We start from the raw sequence: 23,571 nt of genomic DNA on the forward strand, positions 1-23,571 counted from the left end.
TTTATATGGTTTTGTTAGATTCTTTTCTTGCAGTGCTGGTGATGGTCCACCACGTACGGTTCTTTTGCTTGGCCTTCTGATGAGCTCCATAAACAGACATCTCGTGCAGTAGGAACTGTCCTGTTATTTCATAAGCATCTCGTGTGCTTGAGGTCAGTGGGATTAGCACAGGGTTAGTATGCATGCACAAATAGTTTATAAAGCTCCTTTAACTATGAAGCCCCAAAAAGGATATTACATTTTTATTACAAAACTGTTTTTCATTTCTCTACAAAGAAAATACAAAGTTCCAGGCATTCTCACGGTTTGCTGTCATACTTCAGATCTGAAGAAGGAAAAGGAAGTGAATTTCCATCGCTTTTCTTCTTCAGACCACAGTGCTTTTTTCTCACTTTGTTTCCCAGCTCCATCACTACATGCACATCCCAGCCCAGCAGAGCTTCCTGCTAACGACGAGCTACGGCCGGAAGGAACTGCAGCATCGTTATTCATACCTTTAGGATCCCACTAAGCTCGATTCGTTCCTGCTTCTCTACCAGGAGTGCTGGGGCAGCCTTGTAGGGAGCTCACTTGTTTCCTACGATTTAGCACTTGTCTGTAAGTTACGTTCTTGTTCCCCTCTGGTAACTGGCTTTTCTACGCGGTCTCCTAAATAGAGTCACGCAGGTTCCCCAGCCCCAAACCTCGCCTGCTCTCCAGCTGCGTTCGTGCCACGTCCTCCGCCTTCCCATTGCTGAAACCAGCTGCCACAGAGCAGCCCGGCCCTCCTGCCGCCGCGCGCTCCCCCGGCTGCGGTCAGACGCGCGTCCGGCCTCAGCCGCCCTCCCAGCCCCGGGACGGCCGCGAGCCCGGCCACGCGGCGCTTCGCTGCAGGCCGCGGGAGGAGCCGCCCCGAGGGCCGCGGTTGCGTTGCTCTCCGCCACGGCAGCAACGCGCCGTGTAGAAGGACGCTCAGCATTGAGCAAAGCTCCCAAAGGCCCCGCGCCCACCGAGCCGGGAGCTGCGGCCCATGGGAGCGGGACGCCGGGCGCACACGGCCCGTCGCCATGCCAACCGGCGCTCCGTCCGCGTCCCCCGAGCTTCGCCGGCAGCCCTCCGCTCCGACGCCCAATCGCCGACCGCGAGAGATGGCGGCCGAGCTTCTGTTGGGCGACGCTCACGTCAGTCAACACGTCCGGAACCGGTGGGTTCGTGAGGACTTGCGGGCGGGAAGCCCCTACCCTTGCTGAGTGCTGATTGGTTTCCTGGTGCCGCGGGGCGGGGCTTCGCGTCGCCCTCTCCGGGATTGGGCGGGGGCGCCGCCAAACAGGGGCGGCTCCTTCAGCTGCGGGGTCCGCGCGCCGCGCTGGAGCCGGGCTGGCGGCGTCGGGAGCGAGAGGAGGGACGGGTCTTTGGTGCCCGGGATGGCGGTTACTTTATCCTGCGGCAGTGCTTATTGCATACCGTTTTGTGTAATTCCACAAGGAATTAATCTGCACCCCAAGGTGCCGTGCAGGAGTTAATGCCCATCTAATGACCCGGCGCGCTGTTTGTCTCAAACACGCGCTCTGGACACGCGTTCGCTCTCTGGACAGCAGCTGAAAGAGCAGCTCTGATTAATGGCACGTGGTAGTGAGAAACCGACCCCTGCTAAGCACAAAGCAGGTGCGGCTTGCTTGAGCCATCTTGTATATTCCTGGCTACGTTGCCTTCCAGAAAAGATCCTAAGCTTTCTTTTACAAGTTACATCGCTGACTGCGTGAGGAATGGCGCGGGGAAGGCTTGGACAGGGGCGATAAACACGGCGGTAAGAGCACGCGGTGCTCAGCGCTGCTCGCGGGGCAGCGCAGCCCCCATCCAGCCCCCATCCAGCCATCGTCTGCCGTCCTCATCCGCACGCTGTGATGGCGGTTTTGCAGCTCGGCTCTTAGCATCGCCTTCATCAGAACGCGACCCGTCTGCTGTCTGAGCACAGCGTTGTTGTACGTGTGCTGGGTGTGTGCAGCTCTCGTGTGTGGTTCTGCTTGGGTTTTGGTCCCGATCACCATCGCACGGTCACGCTCTTTCTGGGTGACCCGGGAGCTCCCTGGAGACGCCTCTTTGTATTCGGCTCTGCTTATTAATGAATGCAGGGCAGATATAAGCGCAGTCAGCTTCGTGGTACCTCTGAGATAACGGCATCTTACAGAGTGTAAATTGTTTTCGACTGACTTTATGCCTGTTTGAAGATGGTGTGAAAAACCCAGCTCTCGTATCTCTGCACGTGATGGCGGTGAGGGCGGAGTGGTGGCAGCAGGGCACAGCAGCGCTTCGTGTTTCTGAACCGAAGAGATGAAAGAGAAACCAGCAGCCCCGTAAACTTTTCTTAATTGAGATTAAATTAAATTCGCTCCAGCTTTTGCTTTACATAGCTTCAAATTTCTTCTGTTTTCTGTTTCTCATCAGCTTTCCCCAAGTTTTAATCAGAAACTGTTCTTCATTTGCTTATACCAGTGTCTCAGGTGTGCGCTCTCAAGAACAGCTGAGAAGTGCTACTATCCATACATATTTCCAGGAGTGAAATAAAGTTTGTTTGGTGCGGCCACAGCTCAATTAACATAGATGATTAAATCCCATACTTATTTTCCCACCCTTACAGTAAAAACCCTTGAAGGTGGATTAATAAAAAATCATTCCCTTTCCTGCTGGTAACTAAAATAAGGCTGTAAAGCACTGCTGAATGCATTTAGTGAGCCCACGCTTGTCTTCCATTCAAGCAGAGCAAATGCAATCACCAGCACTCTTACCCTTTCTGAAGGGTTGGTGCACTTGAAAAGAATTGGATGATTTGTAGACAGATTCTGTCCCAAGCCTCAGTGTAAGGAAAGGGCGTGTGGTTTCTTTTTCCTGTTTCTGAGAATCAAAACCATTATGTGCAATTCAACCACCTTTGATTCCTCAGTCAGTGCTGATCTGGGGATAAGTACGATTGCCAGAGAGAAGAAAGAAGTGGATGTGACCTTGGTGATAAAATTCCATTTTAGAAAACCGGAATATTCATTGCATTTTTAGAAGGTATTTCTTAGGAGAAAGTAAGTAGGTTACAGTGAAAATAACTGTTTGGTGGAAGAGATGAGAAGTTCGGCTTAATTTGGAGATCGTTTCATTTGTGGAGTGAAATAGAGCTGGGTAAATGAAGGAAGCTGCCTTCTTAGAAGCACGAGGGCCGGTGGCTGTCTCTTGGCCGGTGTTCCCATTTTTCCAGTAAGCTGTCTGCCATGCGGAGGTGTATAACCCTAATGGCTTGTTGTATGCCATTAAAAGGTATTGTACACTCATAAAAGAATGACATTTTGATCAATGCTGTTAAAAGAATTACTGTCTTGACACAGAAAAGCTTTCCTGCTGCAAGTTTAAAAATATGCCTTTAAAAGCTTTTTATTGAATACCTTTGCATCTCTCAGAAATGTGCCATTTTGGCACAGGGCTGCTCTGAAGTATTCCACGTTGTGCCCTAAATGCAAGACCTTCTGTTTACCATCAGAACGGAGGGAGGCGAGGCAGGTGTATTCACTTAACTACTGTCATGGGGATGAAGGAAAAAGCACCTTGAGCTAGACTTGTATGCAGTCTAAAAATAAGAACTCCATGCTTTTAAAGAGTCTGAAACCATTTGAAAGCTGTTTGTTTTTGTTTTGCCATTGATTCCTGCCTGTCCCTCTGGCTTTGTTTGAGTGTCCCTTCGGACTCTGAAGCACATTGATGTTGGAGGGAGGCAGGTGGTAACAGGAAAACCACAACGTCGCTGCAGCCCTGCTCATGGGCTGCATTTAGACAAACCTGGGTTGGAGATTCTAGGTGGCTCTGTCATGGTACACAACTCTTCCTAACAAAAGGGTGATTTCTGCTACGGAAAGTGTTGGAACTGCTGGTTAATCACAGCTACAGACATAACGTTGGTTTGAAAGTGGCTGAAATTGTAGTGAACTGTTGGATGTGGTTATCTGTAGCCGCTGCTGAGAATGGCCGCAGGGTGGGACCCAAGGAATCTCCTCCTGGCCCAGCAATGCTGCAGCTCCATCCATCCCAGCGCTGTGTAACTCCCCTGGCTCAAACAGAAGTGTTAAAGTCCAGGAGTCTGGAGGCTCATGTACAGCTCCCAGCTTTGTCGTGTCTGTGTGCATCTCACACGTTCCCTTGGTCACTGTTTCGGGCCTTCCATTGTTTAGCTGATGCGTGATGTATTAAGTGCTTTCTGTAATGGATAAAGGTGGATGGTTTGGGTGAAAGAGCACCATGGAGCTGTGCTGTTGATATAAAGAGATCCCAGGCAACTTGTCTGAGGCTTCTTTATTCTTTTCATATTTTTATGACCACACCAAAGCAATACACGCTCTGGTGTGTCTCAGGTCCTGCCGTGGGGCTGTCAGCAGCCGGGTGGGTTTGTAACAGGTGAAGAACAGCGGAGTGCTGAATGATACTTCAATAAATCAGATGAAAAAAGCTGTGTAACTTATGGTGGAATTTTGTTCCTTTGATGACAGCAGAACATCTTGTTGTACCATGTGCAAGCAGCTCCTCTTAAGTAAGGCTTTTTAAGATTTCTTTCAGAAAAAGGAAATGTTAATTCTGTGCATTATCTGCAAAACGTTGTACAAAGGGAAGAAGCAGGAGAGCTTGGGTGTATGTGTGTGATGAGACCTGCGAGGCACACCATCATGCTGCTTCCTCCCTGTCTCTCAGGTGTCTGAATTTCACCCCGTCTAACAGCCTGCTTGGATGGGAGAAGCACAACTGCTTCCTTCCATCTTGGTAGCTTTGGGGGCAGAGGGTTGTTGTTTTAACAGAGTGGGGATCAAAGGCTGTGTGTGGCAGGGAATTTGCCAGTGGCAGTGGCTGGGTGACAGTAACTTGCGATGTATCGAAGCACACAAGGGTGGTTGTTCTTTGGCTATTGTGTCTTGTGCTGTATGCTTCCCATGCCAGTTCCACTTCTTTTCCCAGACTGGGCGGACACTGAAGCAACTGGCATTTTAGAAGCTTTTGTATTTTAAAGGGAAATGTGCTGCCTATGCTATTGGTAGTATTTCATTGGGGGACTGTCTTGGTTATTTCTGAAGTCTTGCCTTTGCTCAGATGTGCTGTGTGTCCACGTCTTCAGCCCAGTCATCCCATCCGTGCTGTCTCATTCTCCTTTGGTTTAGGTTGATTCCCAGCCCACACAGAACAGCATGTTCTTCAGCTGCGCATCTCCTGTGAAGAGCTGATATGGACTTTGTTGTTGTTTTTGTGGGTTCTTGGTTTTTTTAAAACGTTTCTGTTTCCATTTGTATATGTGTACTATAGGGAAAAGTGTAGGGAACTGGAACCTCCAATGCTTGTTTTAAAGCCAAGAGGGAGTGAGGGCAGAGACCTCTGTGGCTCACATTCTGGATTATTGCCTGTGCCACCCCCAGGCCCTCTGTTGTCTTCTGTGCAGCATCGGGTCCTATCTGCTGCCATCTGTTGTGTGCTGTTTTTCTGGTTAAGCCTTGCTTGTGTAATTTTAGCTTTGGAGCAAATTTGAAAGTAAAATTATCACCGTAGTCCTGTTTACTGACAGTATCTCCCTGAAGCTCCTTTTGAATGTTCTTCTACAATGACCTTTTAGAATCCCTGCTTTCAGGACAGCCAGCAGCCTCTAAGTGTAGGTTAGATATGTTTTCTTATATTTGGCCATATTAAAAACTATGATCTTTGCTTGACTCTTCTTTACCAAGCAAAGTAAATGCCTTTCTATTGCTCATCCTTGTTTTCATCACTCCGTAATCTGTAAATTTGTTCAGTAATCATCTTACTCTCTTTTTTCCCTGGTGCACAGACAGAGCCGGTCAGGCTCTCAGAGGTGGGATAAAATAACCCATTCTCTCTTGCTTTGATATTTAATTGGTACAAGCTGGAAACATTTATTTAGCGTTTAGCCTCATCTGCAAATAAGTTTTGAGGCCTATCTGTCCCTAACTCACTTGATGTGTCATGTTGATTTTGAGTTTCTTAATCAAATGTCATTTTTCATCAAGTCAACTGCCTTATAAAAATCTACTATATCTGTGCTATTAATTAGCAATAAACTTATAATTAAAAATTAAGCTAATCTAAGAACGTATCTCCTGAAAATTCATGTAATTAGCATTGCATTACTCTCTTCAGTTTTTTCTTATCTGGAGCCCTGTGTTGGCCATTCTGTGACTCTGAGAACGTTGTCAGACCAACCAGACTATAGTCGATCGAGTCACCGTATCGCCTTTAAATAAAAAAAATGCTATTGTTTCTCTCTGTCCTCTCAAATACGTTGTGTTTTCCAAGGCACGCTAAAAATGAGCGATAATGGTCCTAACAGCTCTCCTGACAAGTTCCTTTCATTTAATCACCGTGGAAATTGTAACCCAGGTCTCAATTCTTTCCCATTTGCATAGTTGAAGCTACTCAATATATCAATGTCCTAACAGAATCGCTTAGAGATTCAGAATCCTGTGGGATTCATCCATGTCAGTATGAGGGTTCCTCGAGTTCTGCATTGTAGCAGTCCAAAAAGACAGCACCAAGTGCTCTGCTGAGACCCCCAAGGCCTTATCACGTTCTGGCTAGATGAAGGTAGGTTAGGAGCTGAGAACCTAAATCTCTTGGAGTCGTTTCATACGGACTGCACTGCTTTGATTTATATTTGATTAATATTTTGACGTAAGTTTTTACAGCTGTAAAATACAGAAATACAAATTTTACAGCTAAAACCAAATCTACAGAAGTTGATCATTCAATAAAATGTAATCCAACCCATCTAGCACTGAGGCTAGTTGTTTGATACCAGTATCCAGATCACGCAGTTCTTAGCCTTCAAGTTGGTTGAATAGCTTAGGGAAGCGGTGGGAGTACATTTCTGGGCAGTACAGGAGGGCAGTCCACTTCTTCGTAGGACTTTACAAACCTGTGTCAAACACCTGTTCTCGTGTGCTGATAACTGACTTCCTGGTGAGACGCATATGAAACACACACGATTTTGATCATTGATCAAAATTTTGCTCAGTTCTTATGCGTAAGACAAGCCTGAAGAGAACAGCAACTGAAGGTGAAGTGTTTCAGTAAGAGGAATACAGAGGACCCCAGAGTAAAGTTGTGTCCCTTTGTGAAAAGATTTATGAAAAATAAATATGGTAACTCAGATGGAAAATAAGATGTGAGATGGGTACCTGTTGAGGGTCTCCAGGGAATAAGCAGATGAGTAAAATCAGCAACATGAGACTGGGAAGGTGTCTGCTTTATTACTTGCTGTAGTCTTAGGAAACACCTTTGTGCCATAACCTGTGGTAAAGGCATATTCTGAAATCTGGGAGGTTCTTAGTGTAGTTTTCTTGCATTGCACTAATGTTTCTCAGGAGTAAATTAAACAGTAGCTCAGAGTTACGTTTGCTTTTCAGACTAGAACTTTGATTGCAGGGCAGGTGTATATTTTCTTGTTATGGGCCTTTCCTGAGGAATAGGGGGTGCTTTAGTGAACCACATATTGAAAAAGAGGTGGTTCATTCTGCTTCCCTTCTATTTTTAGAAATGCAGTTTGAGGGATGTTTTCTTTGTAGCCCTGGTGTTGGGCTATAGGGATTTCAAAGCTTTCAGCGGAAAAAAAAGGTAGCTTTAAATTCAGTTCAGAGTCTGATATTTGTTTTATTAGTGGAAATTTTTGTCTCATGTGTCTTCCCCATTCTAGATAACCTTTTCTTGTCATCTAAGAAATTAATTTCTTTGTTGGAATCATTGCAAGTAAACTTGATAGCAGGAGTGCTGTTATTGAGGCAGCTTACACAGTGATTTGCTAAGTACAGCCTCTTCATATAATGTGAAGCAGAAGTCAATTTATTGACCACTTCTGGGATTTCAGGAATCTGTTGAACTACCTGTTTTTTATCCTTCTCTCATAAAATTTACCACGAATGCAGTTTTCCTGGCACTCTCTTGGAAAGGATTCTCTCTGATGCCCAGTCATACAATAATAGCAATCATTGTTTGCTACTTGCTTCTGTACAATACATTTCGACTTTATTAAAAAGTGTATACGAGGTCATTTAAGGTAGCTATTGTGACATCAGATTCCTTAAAGGCTTTTCCTAAAATACTTTCCAAGGCAGAGAGGACACCAATGCTTATCTGGGCTGGGCAGTTACTGGCTTGCTGGCCGCACTGTCAGTCCTCCTCAGAGAACGTATTTAAGTTGGAGAAAAACATTATGGAAAAGTCAACTTCGTTCTGTGCGCAGTATCGCTTGTGTCGCAATACATCTCTCCTGTAAGACATGACCTGTCCCTTCTCTGGAATCCTAACAAAACATTTCCTTATGTAATTTGATTAGATTTTGCTATTTGCTGAGTATGCATAACGACTGATTACAATTTTTGTAAACTTTCTTCTCTAAAGTAAGGTGTATGTTAGGAATGAGAGGGATTTGAGTTCTCTCTGGTGATCTGTAAAAACAGCTGTAAAAACTGAATCTGAGGGAACTGCATGAAGTGGGTTATTGATTCCTCAGGGATGAGGAGAGAGCATTTTTGTTCAGCCCTTGCCAATACTTCAGATTTTATACTAACATGGAGAGGCTTTGGGTGGAGTGTTTGCTGTCTTGATTAACAAACACGGAGAGATCATCTTATCTCTAGTTCAGATGCTGGATTTCTGACAGCCCTTCCTAGCCGCTATCACATACGAGGTACGGGAGTTCATGTGCTCAGCCGTGGCAATTGCAATATTTATAGGTGTGGTCTCTGGTAGTAACAGCCAGGACACAAAATGCACTCGTCTTCTGTGCAAGATATATTGCTTGCGTGTGGTGTCTGACCACAGCGTAATACTGCCTGGAACGAGGAGGCTGTTATTAAAATGTCAGTAGTGCTGCTGCCGGCACTGCAGGAGCAATGGGAAGCTCAGTCAGAAGAGCAGAAGTTGGAAGGGCTGAGATCATTGCAAGCAACCAAAAGGGAAGACACTGCCAAGTGTGAGGGTGGGCAAAGCCTTCCAGCCGTGTGCTACAGATTCATGCCATTTTGAGATCTTATTCTTCTGATTATTTCTGCAGAAATTTAATTCAGGGAAGTGAAAAAATGGGTGCCTTCCAGTTTTCCTCATTATTTTTTTGCTGCAATTTTTATTAATTTTGCAGAGATTTCTTAATTATTTTTGATTAATTTCTCTGGATTATGAGAAGTTCTTAGCTGATTTTTTCTCCTCCTGCCAATTGCAGATATTAGCAAGGGGTGCAGAAAACTGTTCAGGAATACGCTTCTGTCAGGTTGTATAGGATGATCACCACAAGGAATGCTTATTTTTATTCCCTCTATAATCTCCATGGAAGATCTGATCTCTGCAAGTGAAAAGCTGGGACATCAATTTGCCTTTGAAATTCAGCATCATGTTCAGTGTAGAGCTTCCTTCTGTGTGCTTAGCTGTTCAGTCAGAGCCCCAAACTCTGTTTTTCACTAATGCTTTGTCAGAGAGCTGTCCTCTTCAGAGAGATTGAAATGAGTAATAGTCTTTCGACACTATTGGCAAGTGGCTTTCACGGTCCATGGCAGATCTAATGAACTACAGCTGCCTGGTTGGAAAATCCTGCCTTTGATTGCCTGAAAGGAGACTTCTGAAGTCTCTGCTTGGATTCACTGACTTTCTTAGGCTTTTCTTTTTCTTAAGAAGAGGACAGGGAAAACATTCTCCTTTGTAATCTAACGTTCACAGATCTTGATTTAAGGTAATGGTGATGCTGCACAGTAAAAATTGCAGGACTGACATGCAGTATAGACATGCTTGGAAATGTAAATACAGAGGAGCATGCCCAGCTGTGGAAAGTATGTGTGTAAGCCAGCTTCCACACTCAACAGATCTGCCACCAGCAAAGACTGCAAACCTCTTTTCCTTGGGGAGGGGTTCCAGCAGAGCTGTTCTGTCAGCCGAGCTGTGCATGGGCAGAAGAGGCTCCATGTTGTTCAGCAGGATGTCCTCCCCGGCCCGGGAGCAAAGCTGGGCCTGGCAGCCTGCATGCAGCCATCGCCATGTGGAAATTGGGCTATTCTGAGGGCGTCTGAGTGAGAGCTGGGTGGTAGCGGGGTTTGACGGGTTGAATTTGGGGTGGTGTGGTTTGGCTTGGTTTTCAAGGAACTGGCTGAGAATGTGATTATATTTTCCTTGATATACATATCTTTCCTATTGTGGCAGATAGGGCAGGAAACAATTTCACAAAGCAATCTATAAAATTTTGAGGTAATTTGATAAATATTTTTGTCCTCTTCCATCTATAATTTTGTTTATTCAGCTGAAAAACCAAACTTTGGAGGATAACTTACTACAAGCCACAGGCAAGCTGTACAATTTATTTGTATATGTGCCCCTCCAGGTTCATTTTCAGGATATATCTCCTTTTAATTGAAATTAGTCTCTTACACAATTTTGCCAACAATATTAGATGTGGACCCTCTTAGTAAAGAAAAGCATTCCTATGCTTTTTTCTCCTGGTTTTGCTTGCTTTCCAGATTCATCTCCACTTTCCATTTTGTTGCTGTTCACACAACTCCTACTCATTTTGATTTATCTCCTATGTGGGGGAGCCACTGTCCTGCTTCAGAACCAAAGTAAGTTCTGGGAGCAGGATCAAATGCTTGAGCATAGTACTGGGCACTGCATCCTCTCCAGCGAGTGAAGGATGATGTTGCAAACTTACTCTTGATGTTCCTGTTTGTAGTGAGGAAGTACTGGTGGACATAACCTGAGATTTGCCAACATTTTGTCTTTTAGCTCACGGGCAGGAGATGGGAAGGGAACCACTTCTCTCCTCAGGCTTCCCCCTCCATTGCTGCCCCACGAACTCCTGCTGCAGCCCCAGGGCCTCCGGCTGCCAGAGGATCCCTGCAGAAGGGTCAGGTTCGGCCTTGCAGACAGTGTCTCTTGGAGTTCTGCTGCTTATCTGGAAGTAGAAACCCAGGAATTTGTGGTTCTGTTGTTGAAAACAGAATGTCAGTGGAACTTGCTGGGGAAATGAACTTGTCAGCAGAGATGCGCATTCGTTCAGTGTTAAGGCACGGGTCAGTAGGAGTCCTAGCACTGAAGTGGTGGGGCTGACACGAGCATGATTAACTTCAGTATGTTTTGGTGATAAGGGTGTTTGTGCTATGCTATTGCTATTTTCTGGGTAAAATTTGTGAAAGTTATGATTCTCACCTTTCTGATTTCCTCTTGGAGAAAGATGCTTTTTTCTCATCTCCCCTTTCTTTGCCATCATTTCTTCTCTGCCAGGCAGTTGTCCGCAAGGAAGCTGAGCCCGAAGATGGTGTGTGCAAAAGACTGTGCATTGCAGCTTTGTGGTTCAGACACCATAAGGCAGCTTCTCCACTCTGTCTTTAATTAAACTTGGGTTTTTCTGTTGTTGTAGCTGGAAGCAGTGTGCTGACACAACTCACTCTTGTATAGAACAGATTAAAATGTCAATGTTTTAATGTTCTCGTCTGTGGGAAAAAGAAAATAGTTGGCTGTTTTATTTTTAACTTAAAAAGAGACTGTACTATGGAAAAGGTTTACTTGTGTGAGTTGGAAAATCACTTCGACGATTAAAGATACAGAGCTCCATTTAATGTTAAGAGTTTGTAAAGGACTGAGAAGGTGAAATTTTTTTAGTGACAAGCTGCCATCGGGCCGCACCAGCTTAAAACAATGATTATAAACTTACTGTAATTGTAATCATTCACTCTGTCTGTTTTCTTCACGTTCGTGGCACAGCATGTACTCACACACATCTCAGGAGCTCGTGTGCCAAACTGGTGAATGTGCTCGAGGAGTGGAGCAGAACGGAGGTACCTAAAGAGAGCAATCAGGCCAGTAGTGTCCTCGGCACTATGACCTGTTCCTGGAGAAGGAAGCTTATCTATTTCCTAGGGAAGAAACGTTCGTGTAAGAATAAAATTACTGTTCAATTTATGTTTTCTGCAGATTTGCTTCCTTGTCAGACTGAAAAGAGACAACAGACCGGGTTTGGTGTGGAGGTTACAGCTCCGTCGCTGGCTGTGGGACAGCAGTTACGTGCGGTGCTGTGCAGGAGCACAAACTCGAGCCCTTGGGTAGCTGGGTGCTGTCAGCTCAGCATCACACCCTGCTGAGGATCAGAGCCCCGAGCGCTCGAGTGCCACAACGACTTGGTTCTGTGGGCTAGTGAGGAGCTGGGTTTACTGGTCCATTTACAAGACCATTTAGATATGTCAAAACATTCTCTCAGAGAAGAAAACTGAGGTAACGCACGGAGGGCACTCTGGATTTTCCTCTATTTCAACAACCTGTTTATCCTTTTTACCTATGGAAGGGATGGATTTACTGTAGGGTAGCCAGTTGAATATAGAAGCCTGCCTGCTGGACTGGGGCTAAGCTGACAGCTGTCACTGCCTACTTTGGAAAAATGTTGTTTTTCTTTGGAAAGTGCCTTCTAGCCCTTATTTAGAGATTTACTTAATGTGGGCTGTCCTATGGGTTAACATCTGTGGAATCTGTGTTTCCCTGGCAGCTGCATCTCCCTTGGATGTAAAATTACAGATGCTCACCAATGCCCTGTTTTTGTTTTGTTTTTTAAGAAGAGAAAAGAAATAAACCACTTAAAATAAGCAAATAAAAGAGCTTCCACTGAACAGTTATACTAAAAGAGCAGTGCTACGTGTGTCTCCCCTCTCCACCTCTCACTTAATCTTTTGCAACCATCTCCTACTTCCTTGCTGCTGTGGGATCAATTTGTTGGCAAGGGTTATTCAAACATTAGCAGAATGCATGTTCTTACTGTTCTTGTTGGACGTGGTGTCGAAGCCAACAATAACAACTCTCGTGTGGGAACTAATGCTGGGTATTTGAGTCAAGCTGTTCTTGGTGGTCTGTACTTTACTGCAGTGAAAAAAATGCAAGAGGTTTCTTTTCCCATAGTATTCATCTGTGTTCCTGTTTGTTGTTTATGGGATCACAGTGCCCACGGACCGCTGAACCCAGTTCTTCCATTGGAATCTGTGGTTTCCTCTGCTTTCAGTCCCTGCTCAGTGTGTGCCTTTGGGAGGTGTGGGATTTTGGGGTCACCCCTCCATCCTCCGGTTGCTGTCGGTGCGTCTCTTTGAGGTGAAAGCTGGCCGTGGGGACGCTTGCTAGGACAGATGATTTTTCATTGCGGGCACAGGGCCCTCTGGAGAGCCCTGGCTGTGGGCTGGGTACCAGCGCTGAGCTGTGCTGAGGCCAAAGGCGCTGCACGGTCTGAGCGTGGACCTCCTCTCACCAAGATCAGGCCGTGCTCTCCAAGGCAGACGCAGGGCTGGTGTGGCAGCCGGCGCTGTGCTTTGTGACAGCAGCCCACGTCTTCAGCAGCCACCACAAATTCCTCACTGGTTGAGCTTTGTTGCTGAAGTGAGAATCCATAGCACGGGGACATTTGGGGCAGCAGAACGGTTTGAAGCTTTCTGTAATTCTTCCTGTTACCCTCAGGGCACTCTCTGAAGAAAATCACCTCTTTGTACCGTCTCTGGGATGTGCAGCAGTCCCAGATCAGGCATTTCTCTATTAAATAAAAGGTACCATAAGCCTAAAAGCATTGAATTTGGTATTTTGAATCTCTAGAGACCAATCCCAGTGCGTATCTTGTTTGGGCTAATTTACTGAACTAGTTTGTTTCTTCTCCTGCATAACAACCACTCCACCCACAGCAGTATTGAAGTTGGTTTTGTCTCTGTGGCTGCCAGGAATAACTTTACTTTGCATGGATAATTAACTGGATTGAGTAACAGGGGGGGAAAAAAAAAAAAAAAGAAGGAGAAGGAAAAAAAAGCCATTTTATTCCCAAACTGTGGTAATAATAAATCTGTTACTACTTTTGGCTCTCTGTTATGACCATAGTTGGGTATGTCTTAATGAGGAAGTGGCTTCCTTTTCCGGAGCTCAGATACCAGCGAGGAGCCTGCATCCCCAGCACGGGAATGGGCTGGGGGGGCAGAAAGGCAGAAGGTGGCTGTTCTGCTGTGTTTGTCATTGTTTTAAACTGAGCAGCAATTCCTGCACACAAGTAACTTTTATCATGATTTTTTCCTGCAAGCTGTACATTTCCTATCTTTGAGACGAGGTAAAAATGGAATTTCTGATCATGTTAGACTCAGTGATTTTCTGAGATGGGAATCTTTCAAAGTACGTTTTTCTTTGATTTAAAATAAAAAAGCAAAGTATTAAAAATAGGCTTAATTTTGAACTGCTTTGTAATTCTAAAATTGACACTTTGAGAGATATTTGGAGCATTTCTGCAGAGATTTGGTTTATCCCACTCTGATTTCTGCACAGCTTATCTTCTCTGCAAAGCAGTCACGATGAGATAAAGCTGAGGACGGGAATCTGAAAGACTTTAATGCTGTTTAAAACAGTTATGGTTACAAAACTTGGGAACGTGTGGAAGTGACTCCTTTGTTTTCCCCACAGTGAACAGCAGTAGTGTGATGCAGCGACTGCAAGGGAGGACTGTGAGCACAGCGACACGTGACGTTTTGATATCAGAAGCATCTAAAATTGACAAAGCTTTGGTAACAGAAAAGTTGCAAGCATAATTCCTCATTAATAACTCCATTTGTGTTATTGTTCTGCCTAAAACTTGTTCCTGCTTTCCAAAGAAGGCAAAACAGGAAAAATATTAAATTGATGTGAAAAATTTAAGTCTAATACGTATTTCAAACTGTCTGATCTGTGCATGGGAGGAAGAAAAGATTAAAGCTGCAATACAACAGCCTGCCTTTAGAAAGTGAGCTGGGAGGAGGAAGTCAGTACCAAGGAATGTTCTCACCAAAGGTAAGGAATTGCATCTGTGTCTTGAATGTCACACTAACTATTCCTTTTAGTTGAAAAAATAACAGAAAAACAATTGTGGTATAAAGAGAAGTAAATCATGGAAGCTGCATTCTTGCTGGATTAAGAAAGGAAACAGGGAAACTATATTTAAAATGAGTGCATGAGAAAACAGTTTGCTGGGATTGAGAGGGCAGGGTTTGTTGCTCCTTCCAGCCAGCTTTAAACACTTGTGGTCTGAAATGGTCATCTGTTATTTTGGGGATAATAAATCCAAATAAATTTGTAGACACCCCCAGCAGAAATTTGCATCCTGGGGATGCACCACTTGTGACATACAGAAATCCATCTGAACTCTGATGCTGCTAAGGGTGGTATTGCAGGACACGGATTGGCACTCCTTGGTGTGAGGTAGGCTTCAGAGAAACACCTTCTGCATCCAATCCACTCCCTTCGTGTGTCACAATACTTGAGTTTGTTGATGTTTTGCAGACACTGGACCATTTCCAGGCTACGGCTCACGAGTTCTATGTCCTCCAGTCAGTGTGGATGACTTGTTTTGTTTTCATGTGAAGATTCTGGCCATCTCAGATGTGTAGGATGGATGTTCTGTTAGGTGACCAACTCCCTGCCATGAGGGAAGGTAAATCAGACAGCACATGTATCACTTCCCAGGCCTTCTGTGGGTGGATGGACAGTTTAGTTGCATCGAAGGGCTTGCAGTCGATGGAGCCGTCCCTCAGTGGGTACTCATTAGGCAGAAGTTTGGAGCACTGACCCGTTGGGTCTGAGTCGTCTTTTTTTTCCTGCATCTGTCAGTGTGTTTTACGTGCCAGTAGCTCTCAGCTTTACCTCCTCAGTGCTGCAAGCTGGCTGCTGAAAGGGAAGTCTTACCTGACAACAGTGAGATTGTATGGGAAATAGACAAGCCTGGGATAATGCTGGTAGATTGGAAGTTGTTTATGCAAAGATTTCTAAGGGAGCAGGACAAGTTGCTTGTAACATAACTTTCTAATTTAGTTTTGTTAGTTTTTATTCTGCTTCTGGGTACTTAACAGCTATGGCATGTGTGCTGCTTTCCCATCTGCACGGAATAAAAGAAATGGAATTGTATAGTTGCTTTCATATGTAGACCTCAGTCACTTCAGGGCTAGGCAGCTGGAATGGAGCTTAGATTGACCAGCATCTTGAGACCATCTGGAAACGCAGGTGAAGTCAGAACACGATGGCCCAATTACATAAGAGCTGAATTTGACGTGCCCTGGTTTTCTTCACCCAGGGCTGAAGGGAGTACTCCATACTCTTCTGTAGAGCATTGCAGATCATTTGCATGCCCCCTTGTGTTTAACCATCTCACCTTGGCTTGCACAGGGAAAGAGACGGTTTTGAAACACAAAACAACAACAAAAATGTTTTGTTTTTTTTTGTCGATGCCTTTCCATAACCTAACAATACAGACTTCTTTTCCTTTCGGAGTATCTTTATCCATTAGTTTCCAGGTGGGCTGCAGAGTGGTGTTATATAAAACTCTAAATACGAGACATCAGTATCAGATATTTGGTTTCAGACAGAATTTGCTGAACATCATAATTCAGATATGGGTGTGCTTAGGAATAGAGATCAGAAATAAACCTGGGAAATGATGTCGGAAATAAATTATTTTCATAAATGTTCAAAAATAGCAGAATTTGGGCCCGCGGTGGAAATGTTTACTATCTGGGACTACTTTAGGTTCTTAGTTATGGCAAATCTGGTAATCTGAAAATACCTTAAAAGAGATCGCCAAGATGAGGATGAACACAGGAGAGGTCTGTGGGTTTCAGGTTGGGCACATGGTCAAAGGAACTGCTTTGAGGCTGGTGAAAAACAAACAAGTCTGTGTGTGGGAAGCAGGGGACGTAAAGAACTGATCTTCATGCACTTGGAATCTGCTCTCAGTTTTTCATGGCAAAGCAAGTCGGCCCTCTGTGGACTTTCTAAACCAAATGAATTATGGTCTCGAATAGCAATGTGGTATTGCTAATGATTTCATTGCTGACCACAGCTGTTGGCAGTAAGGCTGGCTCTATCATTTCATTTCTGATATATTTTTGAAGCGCTTTGCTTATTAAATTAGTTGACTCCTTTTTACATACTGTTCAAGCTAAAGCTGTCAAGTAATGAAACTGGGGTCGCGGGTAGTACAAGTTAAGGTTTGTGGGTTTATGCTCTTTTTTGCTTCTTTACTAAAAGAGTTAACTGGAAATTCCAACACTGTTTTTAGAGACACCCCCCCTGCAAATGGAGATGGACCACCAAAATGGAAAAATCAAAGCAAAGCCAGCATCTTTGCATTGTATTCAGGTGTTCAGCAATGTGAACGATCGTGGAGAGTTTAACATTTGAGGAGTGGAAGATGGTCTCATTTCAGAAGCTCGGCGCTGTGCAGCAGGTACAGACTGTCGCCTTTTGCTTGGCAGAGGTCCTTGCAACACAAACCCAGGTATCTAGGAAGAAGGAACAGCAGGTCTGCTCCTCATCTCCAAGGGTTTGCTCTGACTTCAGAGACATTCAGAGTACCCTGTTATACCTTCTAGGAGTACCTGCATTTAAAATCTCACCCTTTTTCTGTTGGTGTTTACAGAGTTGTAAGAGAATGAAGGTTAATGGATTACTGGCAATGGCAAAAGCAAACTTTTTATAGTAACTTTTATTTTTAAATTAATAAGGTCAGCATGTGGATGGAAGCATTCTGGGTGCTTTTCCTTTAAGTGCTCAGATAAAATCGCTAATCTCTGTCCTGGGGCTGCATACTTTCCTTGGTTCATGCACAGTGCTTCAGTGAATTGAGCAAGTGCTCAGTGTTTGGCAGAGTTCAGCTCTTCCTTGTGCAGTGTAACTGGGAGCAGTTTGGGCTACTTCCAGTCCTTCTGATCATGTGCAGGTCACAGCACAGGCCATGATATGCCTGAACCAACAAACTGGTCAGCTCAACCCAGTGCCTTATTGTCACCTTGTGGCTCCTTGGTGTTGCATGCATAGTGCAGAAATGTGTAGATTTGAGTTTCCTCTGCCTGACTGTAGCTGACCTAAGGAAAGAAAAAAGGAGTGAGCAAAATCATGTTCTCTGTTATTTCTGTGCATCTTTACTGATTTTAATTATATGGTCTGAATGAAAATGAGAATGGAACAATTTGCCTTGGGCCTGTACATGTATCCATTATGTCTTAGTCACATGCTGAAAACATCCGTAAACCTACTCATCGGTTTATATATTGCTGGTCTGACTTTTTAGAAATACAGCAGAAAATACAGAGAATCCTGGCTCTTATTAGAAGAGCAGTGCAACTTGCAAATATTTGATTGGTTCTCTTCTTGTCTAACTCTTCTGTGTAAAACTCATTTACTGTTTTTCCTTTTAAACTGCTAGCTGACCTTACATATGAATCCCAGCTGTGCATTAGCATTGCTTGGGGATGTGTTTGTATCTTTTGTCTAAAAATACCCAGCCGGTAGGATTCATGATCCATGAAAGCTAATTGAAACAATTTCTCTTCAAGTTTTGGCAAGCGAAGCATGCATTATAAGCATTAATATCTATAAATTGAATTGTTAATGAATCTAGACACTAATAATGAATGCAATTTTGCAGGCTTAACTAGAAACACTAAAATTATCAGGATCTGGAACAGAATTTTCAATCATTTTTGCTTATTAAATAGTAAAGCTATGCTTTTAATAAGCTAATCATTTTTATTTGACCCCATAGGAGTAGCTCAGCTGATTAGAAACAGGTTTCTAAGTGCAAAACAATGTTGTTTTTCTCTCACTGTTTTAACCACCACAGTGCTGAAATTTCAGATCAGATACTTATCTGCCATTGTGAGTATGGCATGAATGCTTAATCTGCAATTCCTTCGAAGGAATTCACAGTAGAGCCTATTTATGTCCCACCTAATGGGAGAGCATTGCAAATGGATGAATAGTGTGTGCAATCTGCTAGAAACAGTTGCAGCTTTTTTCAAATATTGTTTGTGCACAAAAATATAAAGAGACTTCCATTCAGTCTTTGTTGCATCCAGAAACAGAAGAGTCTCTCCTGCTCAGATAAAAACAACCCATTTCTTCCTTGTTCAATGAGGACGTGTGGGATGGCAGTGAGGTTTGTGATGTATGTGCTCATGATGAGTGTGCTTGGTTTGGCAAAGTGGTAAGAAAAGAAACACCAGCAGATGGAATCAAACAGCACAGTTCTGCATTCCCAAATTCTCCACCAAAATAATGGGAAACGAGTGGTATTACGTAATTTAAAATTCAGTTAATTCAATTAATACTGAAGCGAATATAGGAATATCCACTGAACTGCCAAGGACTGCATGCAATAGTTCTGAGCTCAGAGCCTTAATTGCTACAGTCAGTGCTTATCCCAAGAACTCAGAGGGCTGTGTGTTTGTTTACTTCTTGGGCTTTCCTGCCTGTAACTTTGTCCACGTGCAGTGGGGCAGCATGCTGCCTCCTGTTTGCTGGTGGTGAAACCATGACTGATTTCCACGGGGCTCCAGACCTGGACGGACATTTCTGGTGCTCTTACAGCTGTTACAGTCAGTACGCTGTAAATATCGGGTGTGGTGTGCAGAAGGGCATTAATGTGCAGACGCAGCTCAGGGCTGAATCTCAAGGCCACTTATTTTCATCATGGATATCTGTATGAAGTGAAATCTCTGGGATCATGGGCAGGGATGCCTCTTCCCCCCCCCCCCCCACACACACATACTTGTAAGTTCCCATTGGGTGATACTGGGCAATAGAAATGAGGGAGATGAGAGTTGATCAGCCATGTCACACTGATTGCACCCAGCGTGTGATGGGATGTTGAGTTGTGGTGTGCTTTGTTTGCAGAGCAGAACCTCCCATGGGGCCGGTGCTGCTGATGGCTCCAAGGAGAAGCACTGTCCGTGCAGGAGGCCATGCCCACTGTCCTGACCACCTGGAGGTTTCTCACATCTCGCGTTTAAAGTGTTGATGTAGACAGACACAAACTTATTTAGCTTCTGCCTTGGACTTTGGTTCCTAATTTACTGGAGGGGGTGAAAGAGGCAGCCAATTTCTTAAAACCAACCAAAACTTTGTTTCTTGATTTCAGTACCAGGTTTGTGGAACAGACAAAGTTTTCTCCTGTATCTCCTGCAGGAAAGCAGTTCTGACTCACTACTCTTTTATTTCCTGTAGTCTTTTTGTTGAACTTCACTTACTTTTGAATTTCACTGGGTGTTATTTATTGAGGTAACACTGGTCTTTATTGTGTTGCAATGTAGATCAACGCTTGTATTTGTCCTTCAGCTGTTTGTTTTAGGTATAGAGTTTAATTTTAGCCAAATACAAATAACAGCTCAAATTTACTTCTGCAATTGCAAAATACTGGTTGCACAACTGCTGTCCTGTACTTCAGATGTCCACAAGAAAATCATTTGCCAATAATTCTTTCTATTTGTTTTGACTTAGTTCCAAAAAAAAACAAAAAAAACCACCCAACCCCAACACCTCAGGTCCTTTGTTATGGGCTGAAGACAGCTTTGCTTGCTGGGCCAAACCTTGCTCCTTTGTTGTGGCACAATGCTGAGACACATCAGACTGAATATGAAAATATCCAGAACGTCTGCAACACTGAAACAAAACTCACCCTGGAGGAAACACCTATGGAGCCTTTGTGCCTCCATTTGCAGAGGGACCAAGTTCTGCAAATCAGTGAGAAATTAAATTAGCATAAATCAAAGCTCAGTGTAAGGGTAAAACTAAGCATAAACTGAGCATTGCTTTAAATATGCTGCTTACCCAACTGCTTCAGTAGAAAAGTGTTTTGCAATATGGTTCTCCTCATCTTGAAACAACCGTTGGGAAACATTGGTAAGTTTTTTCTTTTGCAGAGGGATAGAATGCTGCCACGTGGTCCACCTGATGTTGTCCACATCCAGGGATGAGTCCTACAGTCTCTAATGGGACTGCAGGGACTTCTGATGGTGCATCTCATAGTGCTGTGTGTGCTGCTAAAAGGAAAGTTGATCACCTGAAGCTGTACTTTTTTGCAGACTCTCTAACTCCACATTTCACAAAACCATCTGGTGCTTTGCCAGGTCTCTCACAGTAACCAAGAACTGTTCAGCAGTTCATGTAAAGAATTTGCACTGAGAACAGCTTCAAAGATGGTAAAAGTCGTTGTCAGGGTGCTACAGTGGCTCTGTGTGCATCCTAGAAACTGATACAATACTTTTCCCTTACTGTAAATAGTTGAGTAGACAAGAACAGTAGTAGAAATCAGTTAATACAGTAAAGTTTCGTAGCCTCTCTTTCTTTCAAGAAGGCCATTGTGTCAGATGCCAGACATCCTCCTCCTCCAGAAAAGTTTCTGTAACTCTGAGGTGTCCCCTGGAGTCTCTGCTGACACAGGTGTGAGTTAGAGAACACTCAGCCTTCAGAGTTTGAGATGCAATTGTTTCAGTAATAAAAAAAAAAAAAACAAAAACCACACCTTATTTAAAACAAGTGCTAGAGACTGAGGGCTTTGCCTGAGTTGTTTTTTTCCTTCTCTATAAACAGAAAAATCAATGGTCTTTGTTCTTTTCATTGGAGGAGGGGTGGGGAATTGTATGTTTTTCTCGCATGGGAGGGCTAATGGGATAATCTGGTCCACAGCACAATTTCAGCTGTGAGGGAGGCATCCCCATTTGATCTTTGCTAATGTAAATCTTCCATCTAGCCTTGCATGACACTGCTGGTGTGGAAAGTTCTGGGTTTATAGCACTTTGGATCCATAGCTTTTCTGAGCATCTGTGAAAATCCATACTGCGCTATTTGAGCATGGTTACCAACTGGGCTATGATTTGGGAGACCTGGCGTTTAACTGTCCAAAGGGCTGTAGGAGTTGTAGCACAGCAATGGTTTGGTTGCACTGCTGTGATGGCTACTGACAGGTACTGGCGCCTTTTGAAGTTACCACTTAGACACCAACATAGTGAAAACAGAACAATATGTGCATGGAAAGTTTAAGGTTGGGTGTTTTTTTCCTTGGCTGCAGGCCAGCAAGATCTAAAAATCTTCACTCTGGCTTCACATCTTTCCCAAAAATCATTCGTGTCCCGAGATCCTCGGGAGTCAGAGCAGATAGAACCAAGCTTGAGAGGCCCCTTCTATCCTTAGCTGTTCTGTGATTCATTGGGCTTCCTTATCTTTGACCTTACAAAGATTTTGTCAGTCTGCCTCCTTTCCTGCTCTGCACTGCTGGGAAGACCTAAAAATTTGGACCCAGGCTTCTTTTTAGAGACGATGACCCACGTTGTGCAACGACTCTTCTGCTTAGCAGCCACGGAAGAGCACGCTGTTGTTCTGCACGTCGTCCCACTTATGCTGGCTATTAGGTTGCAGCTTTTGAGTGCACTGGGAGACAGCACGGACACTGCTCCTTGCCTTCCAAGGGCCCTCAGCCTGAAATTCCCATACTGGAATGTCTCCTAGGTCACTTTCCAAACGCATCATTTACACTCCTGGAACATTCACGACCAGAAGCACTCTTCTTTCTTCTAGAATTAGTTTCTTCACTTTTGGTAAGTGCAAATTGTATCTTAAAAATTGGAGCCAGAGAGGTGCTTCAAACTTTCTTTCCTTTTTGATTTCTTGGCAGTATATTGGTGCTATCTTCCCATTGCTCTTGCAACCCTTGGCTCCAAGCAAGGACGTGCTTTTGCTAGCAGACTGTTTTTTAGTTTAGCCGGTATCAGAACTGACTCTCTGTTTTTCAGTCTGTACTTCTTTCTTGATTCAGGACTTTCAGTCTGTTCTTCTGCAATGTGGTAATGAGATCTGGGATAATAATGTCAAGCTGTATCTAAACAATTGGATTAAAGGAAGCCCTTGGAAGAGGACAAAGGTTGATGTAACATTGGATCACGTGGCCAATTGCGAGCCAATTCCCTGGGGACAAAGTTTTCACTCCTGGCAGGGCTTAGCAGCAAGCTTTCAGCTTCTTTCATCATCAGCATTTTGCATCCAATGTTTTAAAATGTTTGGGAAATGCAGCTTAATGGAGATTGAAGGTGTTATCATTAATTGGACTAACTTAAAAAATTAATATTGAAAAGCTCTTTTAGTTTTGTTGTTATTGACCTGACGCTGAGAACAGCCTGTGCTATTCTAGAGGAGAGGAGAAGGGAATGTATTTTGCTTTGGATGTTTGTGCTTTGTTTTCCAAATTTTGGGAGGTTGCATCACTAGACAAAACTGAGGAAAAAAACTGGGAATAAAACGGGGAAAGACTCTGTAATTCACTGTAGCTGCTACTAATAAACAAACAAAAATGTCTGAGCGCAAATAGAAAATATTTCCTAAGCTGTTTCTTCATGTTGACCTGCCCTTATTGCTTGTTTCCTCACAGACACAGCTGTGTCAGGGTCAACACACAGGTGTTGCTAATAGCACTATCAGGCCCCTTTGCCTCCACCCCGTGTTTGAAGTATTTTCTGTGCCAGTAATGCTGTGGAAGCTCTACTCATTGCCACGATCATAATGCTTGCCTTTCAGAACAAGACCGTGGTAGCGGCAAGCGAGAATGGACATCTATTTGCCAAATTTAAAATCAGAAGAGGTTTGAAAGTTGGGCAGACCTCTGTTTTTCTTTAGTGAGATTTTCTTTCTAACCACAATTACACTTAGAAAGCAACTACCGCACTGGTTGGTATTGCAATTGCTTGCTTTGACCTCAAAACAGTAATTTCTGTTCTTGCCTTTCTC

At 44.0% G+C, this 23,571-nt stretch overlaps 1 long non-coding RNA gene across 1 annotated transcript in view; it reads left to right on the forward strand.

The window, feature by feature from the left end:
- Positions 1–383: 383 nt before the first annotated feature.
- Positions 384–23,571, forward strand: part of LOC116243700 (uncharacterized) — a 56,168-nt gene continuing 32,980 nt past the window's right edge. Inside the window, exons 1-4 of the long non-coding RNA XR_016470730.1 lie at positions 384–597; positions 14,452–14,814; positions 15,304–15,454; positions 17,075–17,242. This is a non-coding gene — a long non-coding RNA (uncharacterized LOC116243700). The remainder of the gene's footprint in view (positions 598–14,451; positions 14,815–15,303; positions 15,455–17,074; positions 17,243–23,571) is intronic.

The sequence above is a fragment of the Phasianus colchicus genome, chromosome 13 (assembly GCF_987193195.1).
Source record: "Phasianus colchicus chromosome 13, bPhaCol1.hap1.1, whole genome shotgun sequence".
Lineage (NCBI taxonomy): Eukaryota > Metazoa > Chordata > Aves > Galliformes > Phasianidae > Phasianus > Phasianus colchicus.